Source organism: Corylus avellana, chromosome 8 (genome assembly GCF_965113065.1).
Source record: "Corylus avellana chromosome 8, dhCorAvel1.hap1.2, whole genome shotgun sequence".
Classification (NCBI taxonomy): domain Eukaryota; kingdom Viridiplantae; phylum Streptophyta; class Magnoliopsida; order Fagales; family Betulaceae; genus Corylus; species Corylus avellana.
In genome coordinates, this window is record NC_142497.1 from 12,993,727 (window position 1) to 13,004,197 (window position 10,471).

Sequence of the window (10,471 nt, forward strand, 5' to 3'; positions counted from 1 at the left end):
ACAACCAGGACCCAAACCCTAGGCCGAACAAAATGGTCGGATGCGAAGTGAAATTTTTTCGCTCGAAATTTTACGAGCTTGTGCAGAACTTCTAGGCAATCATATTGGCAGGTGACACGAAGTGATTCGAGTTCGTTTGCCCCCCCATTTTCTTTAACGAACGATAACTTTTTGTGAAAATAACAAGTGCGCCGATCCCGGCCGAAACGACTCGAATTACACTTCGAGACCCGCCGACATGATCGCCACGATGCACAGAGCACCCTCGTAAATTTTCGGGACGTTTCATTTTTTCACAACCAGGACCCAAACCCTAGGCCGAACAAAATGGTCGGATGCGAAGTGAAATTTTTTCGCTCGAAATTTTACGAGCTTGTGCAGAACTTCTAGGCAATCATATTGGCAGGTGACACGAAGTGATTCGAGTTCGTTTGCCCCCCCATTTTCTTTAACGAACGATAACTTTTTCTGAAAATATCAAGTGCCCCGATCCCGGCCGAAACGACTCGAATTACACTTCGAGACCCGCCGACATGATCGCCACGATGCACAGAGCACCCTCGTAAATTTTCGGGACGTTTCATTTTTTCACAACCAGGACCCAAACCCTAGGCCGAACAAAATGGTCGGATGCGAAGTGAAATTTTTTCGCTCGAAATTTTACGAGCTTGTGCAGAACTTCTAGGCAATCATATTGGCAGGTGACACGAAGTGATTCGAGTTCGTTTGCCCCCCCATTTTCTTTAACGAACGATAACTTTTTGTGAAAATAACAAGTGCGCCGATCCCGGCCGAAACGACTCGAATTACACTTCGAGACCCGCCGACATGATCGCCACGATGAACAGAGCACCCTCGTAAATTTTAGGGCAAATCGGACGACGTTGTATTTTTTCACAATCAGGACCGAAACCCTAGGCCGAACAAAATGGTCGGATGCGAAGTGAAATGTTTTCGCTCGAAATTTTACGAGCTTGTGCAGAACTTCTAGGCAATCATATCGGCAGGTGACACGAAGTGATTCGAGTTCGTTTGCCCCCCCATTTTCTTTAACGAACGATAACTTTTTCTGAAAATATCAAGTGCCCCGATCCCGGCCGAAACGACTCGAATTACACTTCGAGACCCGCCGACATGATCGCCACGATGCACAGAGCACCCTCGTAAATTTTCGGGACGTTTCATTTTTTCACAACCAGGACCCAAACCCTAGGCCGAACAAAATGGTCGGATGCGAAGTGAAATTTTTTCGCTCGAAATTTTACGAGCTTGTGCAGAACTTCTAGGCAATCATATTGGCAGGTGACACGAAGTGATTCGAGTTCGTTTGCCCCCCCATTTTCTTTAACGAACGATAACTTTTTGTGAAAATAACAAGTGCCCCGAACCCGGCCGAAACGACTCGAATTACACTTCGAGACCCGCCGACATGATCGCCACGATGCAAAGAGCACCCTCGTAAATTTTCGGGACGTTTCATTTTTTCACATCCAGGACCGAAACCCTAGGCCGAACAAAATGGTCGGATGCGAAGTGAAATTTTTTCGTTCGAAATTTTACGAGCTTGTGCAGAACTTCTAGGCAATCATATCGGCAGGTGACACGAAGTGATTCGAGTTCGTTTGCCCCCCCATTTTCTTTAACGAACGATAACTTTTTGTGAAAATAACAAGTGCCCCGATCCCGGCCGAAACGACTCGAATTACACTTCGAGACCCGCCGACATGATCGCCACGATGAACAGAGCACCCTCGTAAATTTTAGGGCAAATCGGACGACGTTGTATTTTTTCACAATCAGGACCGAAACCCTAGGCCGAACAAAATGGTCGGATGCGAAGTGAAATTTTTTCGCTCGAAATTTTACGAGCTTGTGCAGAACTTCTAGGCAATCATATCGGCAGGTGACACGAAGTGATTCGAGTTCGTTTGCCCCCCCATTTTCTTTGACGAACGATAACTTTTTCTGAAAATATCAAGTGCCCCGATCCCGGTCGAAACGACTCGAATTACACTTCGAGACCCGCCGACATGATCGCCACGATGCACAGAGCACCCTCGTAAATTTTCGGGACGTTTCATTTTTTCACAACCAGGACCGAAACCCTAGGCCGAACAAAATGGTCGGATGCGAAGTGAAATTTTTTCGCTCGAAATTTTACGAGCTTGTGCAGAACTTCTAGGCAATTATATTGGCAGGTGACACGAAGTGATTCGAGTTCGTTTGCCCCCCCATTTTCTTTAACGAACGATAACTTTTTGTGAAAATAACAAGTGCCCCGAACCCGGCCGAAACGACTCGAATTACACTTCGAGACCCGCCGACATGATCGCCACGATGCAAAGAGCACCCTCGTAAATTTTCGGGACGTTTCATTTTTTCACATCCAGGACCGAAACCCTAGGCCGAACAAAATGGTCGGATGCGAAGTGAAATTTTTTCGTTCGAAATTTTACGAGCTTGTGCAGAACTTCTAGGCAATCATATCGGCAGGTGACACGAAGTGATTCGAGTTCGTTTGCCCCCCCATTTTCTTTAACGAACGATAACTTTTTGTGAAAATAACAAGTGCCCCGATCCCGGCCGAAACGACTCGAATTACACTTCGAGACCCGCCGACATGATCGCCACGATGAACAGAGCACCCTCGTAAATTTTAGGGCAAATCGGACGACGTTGTATTTTTTCACAATCAGGACCGAAACCCTAGGCCGAACAAAATGGTCGGATGCGAAGTGAAATTTTTTCGCTCGAAATTTTACGAGCTTGTGCAGAACTTCTAGGCAATCATATCGGCAGGTGACACGAAGTGATTCGAGTTCGTTTGCCCCCCCATTTTCTTTGACGAACGATAACTTTTTCTGAAAATATCAAGTGCCCCGATCCCGGCCGAAACGACTCGAATTACACTTCGAGACCCGCCGACATGATCGCCACGATGCACAGAGCACCCTCGTAAATTTTCGGGACGTTTCATTTTTTCACAACCAGGACCGAAACCCTAGGCCGAACAAAATGGTCGGATGCGAAGTGAAATTTTTTCGCTCGAAATTTTACGAGCTTGTGCAGAACTTCTAGGCAATCATATTGGCAGGTGACACGAAGTGATTCGAGTTCGTTTGCCCCCCCATTTTCTTTAACGAACGATAACTTTTTGTGAAAATAACAAGTGCCCCGATCCCGGCCGAAACGACTCGAATTACACTTCGAGACCCGCCGACATGATCGCCACGATGAACAGAGCACCCTCGTAAATTTTAGGGCAAATCGGACGACGTTGTATTTTTTCACAATCAGGACCGAAACCCTAGGCCGAACAAAATGGTCGGATGCGAAGTGAAATGTTTTCGCTCGAAATTTTACGAGCTTGTGCAGAACTTCTAGGCAATCTTATCGGCAGGTGACACGAAGTGATTCGAGTTCGTTTGCCCCCCCATTTTCTTTAACGAACGATAACTTTTTCTGAAAATATCAAGTGCCCCGATCCCGGCCGAAACGACTCGAATTACACTTCGAGACCCGCCGACATGATCGCCACGATGCATAGAGCACCCTCGTAAATTTTCGGGACGTTTCATTTTTTCACAACCAGGACCCAAACCCTAGGCCGAACAAAATGGTCGGATGCGAAGTGAAATTTTTTCGCTCGAAATTTTACGAGCTTGTGCAGAACTTCTAGGCAATCATATTGGCAGGTGACACGAAGTGATTCGAGTTCGTTTGCCCCCCCATTTTCTTTAACGAACGATAACTTTTTGTGAAAATAACAAGTGCCCCGAACCCGGCCGAAACGACTCGAATTACACTTCGAGAGCCGCCGACATGATCGCCACGATGCAAAGAGCACCCTCGTAAATTTTCGGGACGTTTCATTTTTTCACATCCAGGACCGAAACCCTAGGCCGAACAAAATGGTCGGATGCGAAGTGAAATTTTTTCGTTCGAAATTTTACGAGCTTGTGCAGAACTTCTAGGCAATCATATCGGCAGGTGACACGAAGTGATTCGAGTTCGTTTGCCCCCCCATTTTCTTTAACGAACGATAACTTTTTCTGAAAATAAAAAGTGCCCCGATCCCGGCCGAAACGACTCGAATTACACTTCGAGACCCGCCGACATGATCGCCACGATGAACAGAGCACCCTTGTAAATTTTAGGGCAAATCGGACGACGTTGTATTTTTTCACAATCAGGACCGAAACCATAGGCCGAACAAAATGGTCGGATGCGAAGTGAAATTTTTTCGCTCGAAATTTTACGAGCTTGTGCAGAACTTCTAGGCAATCATATCGGCAGTTGACACGAAGTGATTCGAGTTCGTTTGCCCCCCCATTTTCTTTAACGAACGATAACTTTTTCTGAAAATATCAAGTGCCCCGATCCCGGCCGAAACGACTCGAATTACACTTCGAGACCCGCCGACATGATCGCCACGATGCACAGAGCACCCTCGTAAATTTTCGGGACGTTTCATTTTTTCACAACCAGGACCGAAACCCTAGGCCGAACAAAATGGTCGGATGCGAAGTGAAATTTTTTCGCTCGAAATTTTACGAGATTGTGCAGAACTTCTAGGCAATCATATTGGCAAGTGACACGAAGTGATTCGAGTTCGTTTGCCCCCCCATTTTCTTTAACGAACGATAACTTTTTGTTAAAATAACAAGTGCCCCGATCCCGGCCGAAACGACTCGAATTACACTTCGAGACCCGCCGACATGATCGCCACGATGCACAGAGCATCCTCGTAAATTTTCGGGACGTTTCATTTTTTCACAACCAGGACCGAAACTTTAGGCCGAACAAAATGGTCGGATGCGAAGTGAAATTTTTTCGCTCGAAATTTTACGAGCATGTGCGGAACTTGTAGGCAATCATATCGGCAGGTGACACGAAGGGATTCGAGTTCGTTTGCCCCCCCATTTTCTTTAACGAACGATAACTTTTTGTGAAAATAACAAGTGCCCCGAACCCGGCCGAAACGACTCGAATTACACTTCGAGACCCGCCGACATGATCGCCACGATGCACAGAGCACCCTCGTAAATTTTCGGGACGTTTCATTTTTTCACAACCAGGGCCGAAATCCTAGGCCGAACAAAATGGTCGGATGCGAAGTGAAATTTTTTCGCTCGAAATTTTACTAGCTTGTGCAGAACTTCTAGGCAATCATATCGGCATGTGACACGAAGTGATTCGAGTTCGTTTGCCCCCCCATTTTCTTTAACGAACGATAACTTTTTCTGAAAATATCAAGTGCCCAGATCCCGGCCGAAACGACTCGAATTACACTTCGAGACCCGCCGACATGATCGCCACGATGCACAGAGCACCCTCGTAAATTTCCGGGACGTTTCTTTTTTTCACAACCAGGACCGAAACCCTAGGCCGAACAAAATGGTCGGATGCGAAGTGAAATTTTTTCGCTCGAAATTTTACGAGCTTGTGCAGAACTTCTAGGCAATCATATTGGCAGGTGACACGAAGTGATTCGAGTTCGTTTGCCCCCCCATTTTCTTTAACGAACGATAACTTTTTGTGAAAATAACAAGTGCCCCGATCCCGGCCGAAACGACTCGAATTACACTTCGAGAGCCGCCGACATGATCGCCACGATGCAAAGAGCACCCTCGTAAATTTTCGGGACGTTTCATTTTTTCACATCCAGGACCGAAACCCTAGGCCGAACAAAATGGTCGGATGCGAAGTGAAATTTTTTCGTTCGAAATTTTACGAGCTTGTGCAGAACTTCTAGGCAATCATATCGGCAGGTGACACGAAGTGATTCGAGTTCGTTTGCCCCCCCATTTTCTTTAACGAACGATAACTTTTTGTGAAAATAAAAAGTGCCCCGATCCCGGCCGAAACGACTCGAATTACACTTCGAGACCCGCCGACATGATCGCCACGATGAACAGAGCACCCTCGTAAATTTTAGGGCAAATCGGACGACGTTGTATTTTTTCACAATCAGGACCGAAACCCTAGGCCGAACAAAATGGTCGGATGCGAAGTGAAATTTTTTCGCTCGAAATTTTACGACCTTGTGCAGAACTTCTAGGCAATCATATCGGCAGGTGACACGAAGTGATTCGAGTTCGTTTGCCCCCCCATTTTCTTTAACGAACGATAACTTTTTCTGAAAATATCAAGTGCCCCGATCCCGGCCGAAACGACTCGAATTACACTTCGAGACCCGCCGACATGATCGCCACGATGCACAGAGCACCCTCGTAAATTTTCGGGACGTTTCATTTTTTCACAACCAGGACCGAAACTCTAGGCCGAACAAAATGGTCGGATGCGAAGTGAAATTTTTTCGCTCGAAATTTTACGAGCTTGTGCAGAACTTCTAGGCAATCATATCGGCATGTGACACGAAGTGATTCGAGTTCGTTTGCCCTCCCATTTTCTTTAACGAACGATAACTTTTTCTGAAAATATCAAGTGCCCCGATCCCGGCCGAAACGACTCGAATTACACTTCGAGACCCGCCGACATGATCGCCACGATGCACAGAGCACCCTCGTAAATTTTCGGGACGTTTCATTTTTTCACAACCAGGACCGAAATCCTAGGCCGAACAAAATGGTCGGATGCGAAGTGAAATTTTTTCGCTCGAAATTTTACGAGCTTGTGCAGAACTTCTAGGCAATCATATTGGCAAGTGACACGAAGTGATTCGAGTTCGTTTGCCCCCCCATTTTCTTTAACGAACGATAACTTTTTGTGAAAATAACAAGTGCCCCGAACCCGGCCGAAACGACTCGAATTACACTTCGAGACCCGCCGACATGATCGCCACGATGAACAGAGCACCCTCGTAAATTTTAGGGCAAATCGGACGACGTTGTATTTTTTCACAATCAGGACCGAAACCCTAGGCCGAACAAAATGGTCGGATGCGAAGTGAAATTTTTTCGCTCGAAATTTTACGAGCTTGTGCAGAACTTCTAGGCAATCATATCGGCAGGTGACACGAAGTGATTCGAGTTCGTTTGCCCCCCCATTTTCTTTGACGAACGATAACTTTTTCTGAAAATATCAAGTGCCCCGATCCCGGTCGAAACGACTCGAATTACACTTCGAGACCCGCCGACATGATCGCCACGATGCACAGAGCACCCTCGTAAATTTTCGGGACGTTTCATTTTTTCACAACCAGGACCGAAACCCTAGGCCGAACAAAATGGTCGGATGCGAAGTGAAATTTTTTCGCTCGAAATTTTACGAGCTTGTGCAGAACTTCTAGGCAATCATATTGGCAGGTGACACGAAGTGATTCGAGTTCGTTTGCCCCCCCATTTTCTTTAACGAACGATAACTTTTTGTGAAAATAACAAGTGCCCCGAACCCGGCCGAAACGACTCGAATTACACTTCGAGACCCGCCGACATGATCGCCACGATGCAAAGAGCACCCTCGTAAATTTTCGGGACGTTTCATTTTTTCACAACCAGGACCCAAACCCTAGGCCGAACAAAATGGTCGGATGCGAAGTGAAATTTTTTCGCTCGAAATTTTACGAGCTTGTGCAGAACTTCTAGGCAATCATATTGGCAGGTGACACGAAGTGATTCGAGTTCGTTTGCCCCCCCATTTTCTTTAACGAACGATAACTTTTTGTGAAAATAACAAGTGCCCCGAACCCGGCCGAAACGACTCGAATTACACTTCGAGACCCGCCGACATGATCGCCACGATGCAAAGAGCACCCTCGTAAATTTTCGGGACGTTTCATTTTTTCACATCCAGGACCGAAACCCTAGGCCGAACAAAATGGTCGGATGCGAAGTGAAATTTTTTCGTTCGAAATTTTACGAGCTTGTGCAGAACTTCTAGGCAATCATATTGGCAGGTGACACGAAGTGATTCGAGTTCGTTTGCCCCCCCATTTTCTTTAACGAACGATAACTTTTTGTGAAAATAACAAGTGCGCCGATCCCGGCCGAAACGACTCGAATTACACTTCGAGACCCGCCGACATGATCGCCACGATGAACAGAGCACCCTCGTAAATTTTAGGGCAAATCGGACGACGTTGTATTTTTTCACAATCAGGACCGAAACCCTAGGCCGAACAAAATGGTCGGATGCGAAGTGAAATGTTTTCGCTCGAAATTTTACGAGCTTGTGCAGAACTTCTAGGCAATCATATCGGCAGGTGACACGAAGTGATTCGAGTTCGTTTGCCCCCCCATTTTCTTTAACGAACGATAACTTTTTCTGAAAATATCAAGTGCCCCGATCCCGGCCGAAACGACTCGAATTACACTTCGAGACCCGCCGACATGATCGCCACGATGCACAGAGCACCCTCGTAAATTTTCGGGACGTTTCATTTTTTCACAACCAGGACCCAAACCCTAGGCCGAACAAAATGGTCGGATGCGAAGTGAAATTTTTTCGCTCGAAATTTTACGAGCTTGTGCAGAACTTCTAGGCAATCATATTGGCAGGTGACACGAAGTGATTCGAGTTCGTTTGCCCCCCCATTTTCTTTAACGAACGATAACTTTTTGTGAAAATAACAAGTGCCCCGAACCCGGCCGAAACGACTCGAATTACACTTCGAGACCCGCCGACATGATCGCCACGATGCAAAGAGCACCCTCGTAAATTTTCGGGACGTTTCATTTTTTCACAACCAGGACCCAAACCCTAGGCCGAACAAAATGGTCGGATGCGAAGTGAAATTTTTTCGCTCGAAATTTTACGAGCTTGTGCAGAACTTCTAGGCAATCATATTGGCAGGTGACACGAAGTGATTCGAGTTCGTTTGCCCCCCCATTTTCTTTAACGAACGATAACTTTTTGTGAAAATAACAAGTGTCCCGAACCCGGCCGAAACGACTCGAATTACACTTCGAGAGCCGCCGACATGATCGCCACGATGCAAAGAGCACCCTCGTAAATTTTCGGGACGTTTCATTTTTTCACATCCAGGACCGAAACCCTAGGCCGAACAAATTGGTCGGATGCGAAGTGAAATTTTTTCGTTCGAAATTTTACGAGCTTGTGCAGAACTTCTAGGCAATCATATCGGCAGGTGACACGAAGTGATTCGAGTTCGTTTGCCCCCCCATTTTCTTTAACGAACGATAACTTTTTGTGAAAATAACCGGTGCCCCGATCCCGGCCGAAACGACTCGAATTACACTTCGAGACCCGCCGACATGATCGCCACGATGAACAGAGCACCCTCGTAAATTTTAGGGCAAATCGGAAGACGTTGTATTTTTTCACAATCAGGACCGAAACCCTAGGCCGAACAAAATGGTCGGATGCGAAGTGAAATTTTTTCGCTCGAAATTTTACGAGCTTGTGCAGAACTTCTAGGCAATCATATCGGCAGGTGACACGAAGTGATTCGAGTTCGTTTGCCCCCCCATTTTCTTTAACGAACGATAACTTTTTCTGAAAATATCAAGTGCCCCGATCCCGGCCGAAACGACTCGAATTACACTTCGAGACCCGCCGACATGATCGCCACGATGCACAGAGCACCCTCGTAAATTTTCGGGACGTTTCATTTTTTCACAACCAGGACCGAAACCTTAGGCCGAACAAAATGGTCGGATGCGAAGTGAAATTTTTTCGCTCGAAATTTTACGAGCATGTGCGGAACTTGTAGGCAATCATATCGGCAGGTGACACGAAGGGATTCGAGTTCGTTTGCCCCACCATTTTCTTTAACGAACGATAACTTTTTCTGAAAATATCAAGTGCCCCGATCCCGGCCGAAACGACTCGAATTACACTTCGAGACCCGCCGACATGATCGCCACGATGCACAGAGCACCCTCGTAAATTTTCGGGACGTTTCATTTTTTCACAACCAGGACCCAAACCCTAGGCCGAACAAAATGGTCGGATGCGAAGTGAAATTTTTTCGCTCGAAATTTTACGAGCTTGTGCAGAACTTCTAGGCAATCATATTGGCAGGTGACACGAAGTGATTCGAGTTCGTTTGCCCCCCCATTTTCTTTAACGAACGATAACTTTTTGTGAAAATAACAAGTGCGCCGATCCCGGCCGAAACGACTCGAATTACACTTCGAGACCCGCCGACATGATCGCCACGATGAACAGAGCACCCTCGTAAATTTTAGGGCAAATCGGACGACGTTGTATTTTTTCACAATCAGGACCGAAACCCTAGGCCGAACAAAATGGTCGGATGCGAAGTGAAATGTTTTCGCTCGAAATTTTACGAGCTTGTGCAGAACTTCTAGGCAATCATATCGGCAGGTGACACGAAGTGATTCGAGTTCGTTTGCCCCCCCATTTTCTTTAACGAACGATAACTTTTTCTGAAAATATCAAGTGCCCCGATCCCGGCCGAAACGACTCGAATTACACTTCGAGACCCGCCGACATGATCGCCACGATGCAAAGAGCACCCTCGTAAATTTTCGGGACGTTTCATTTTTTCACATCCAGGACCGAAACCCTAGGCCGAACAAAATGG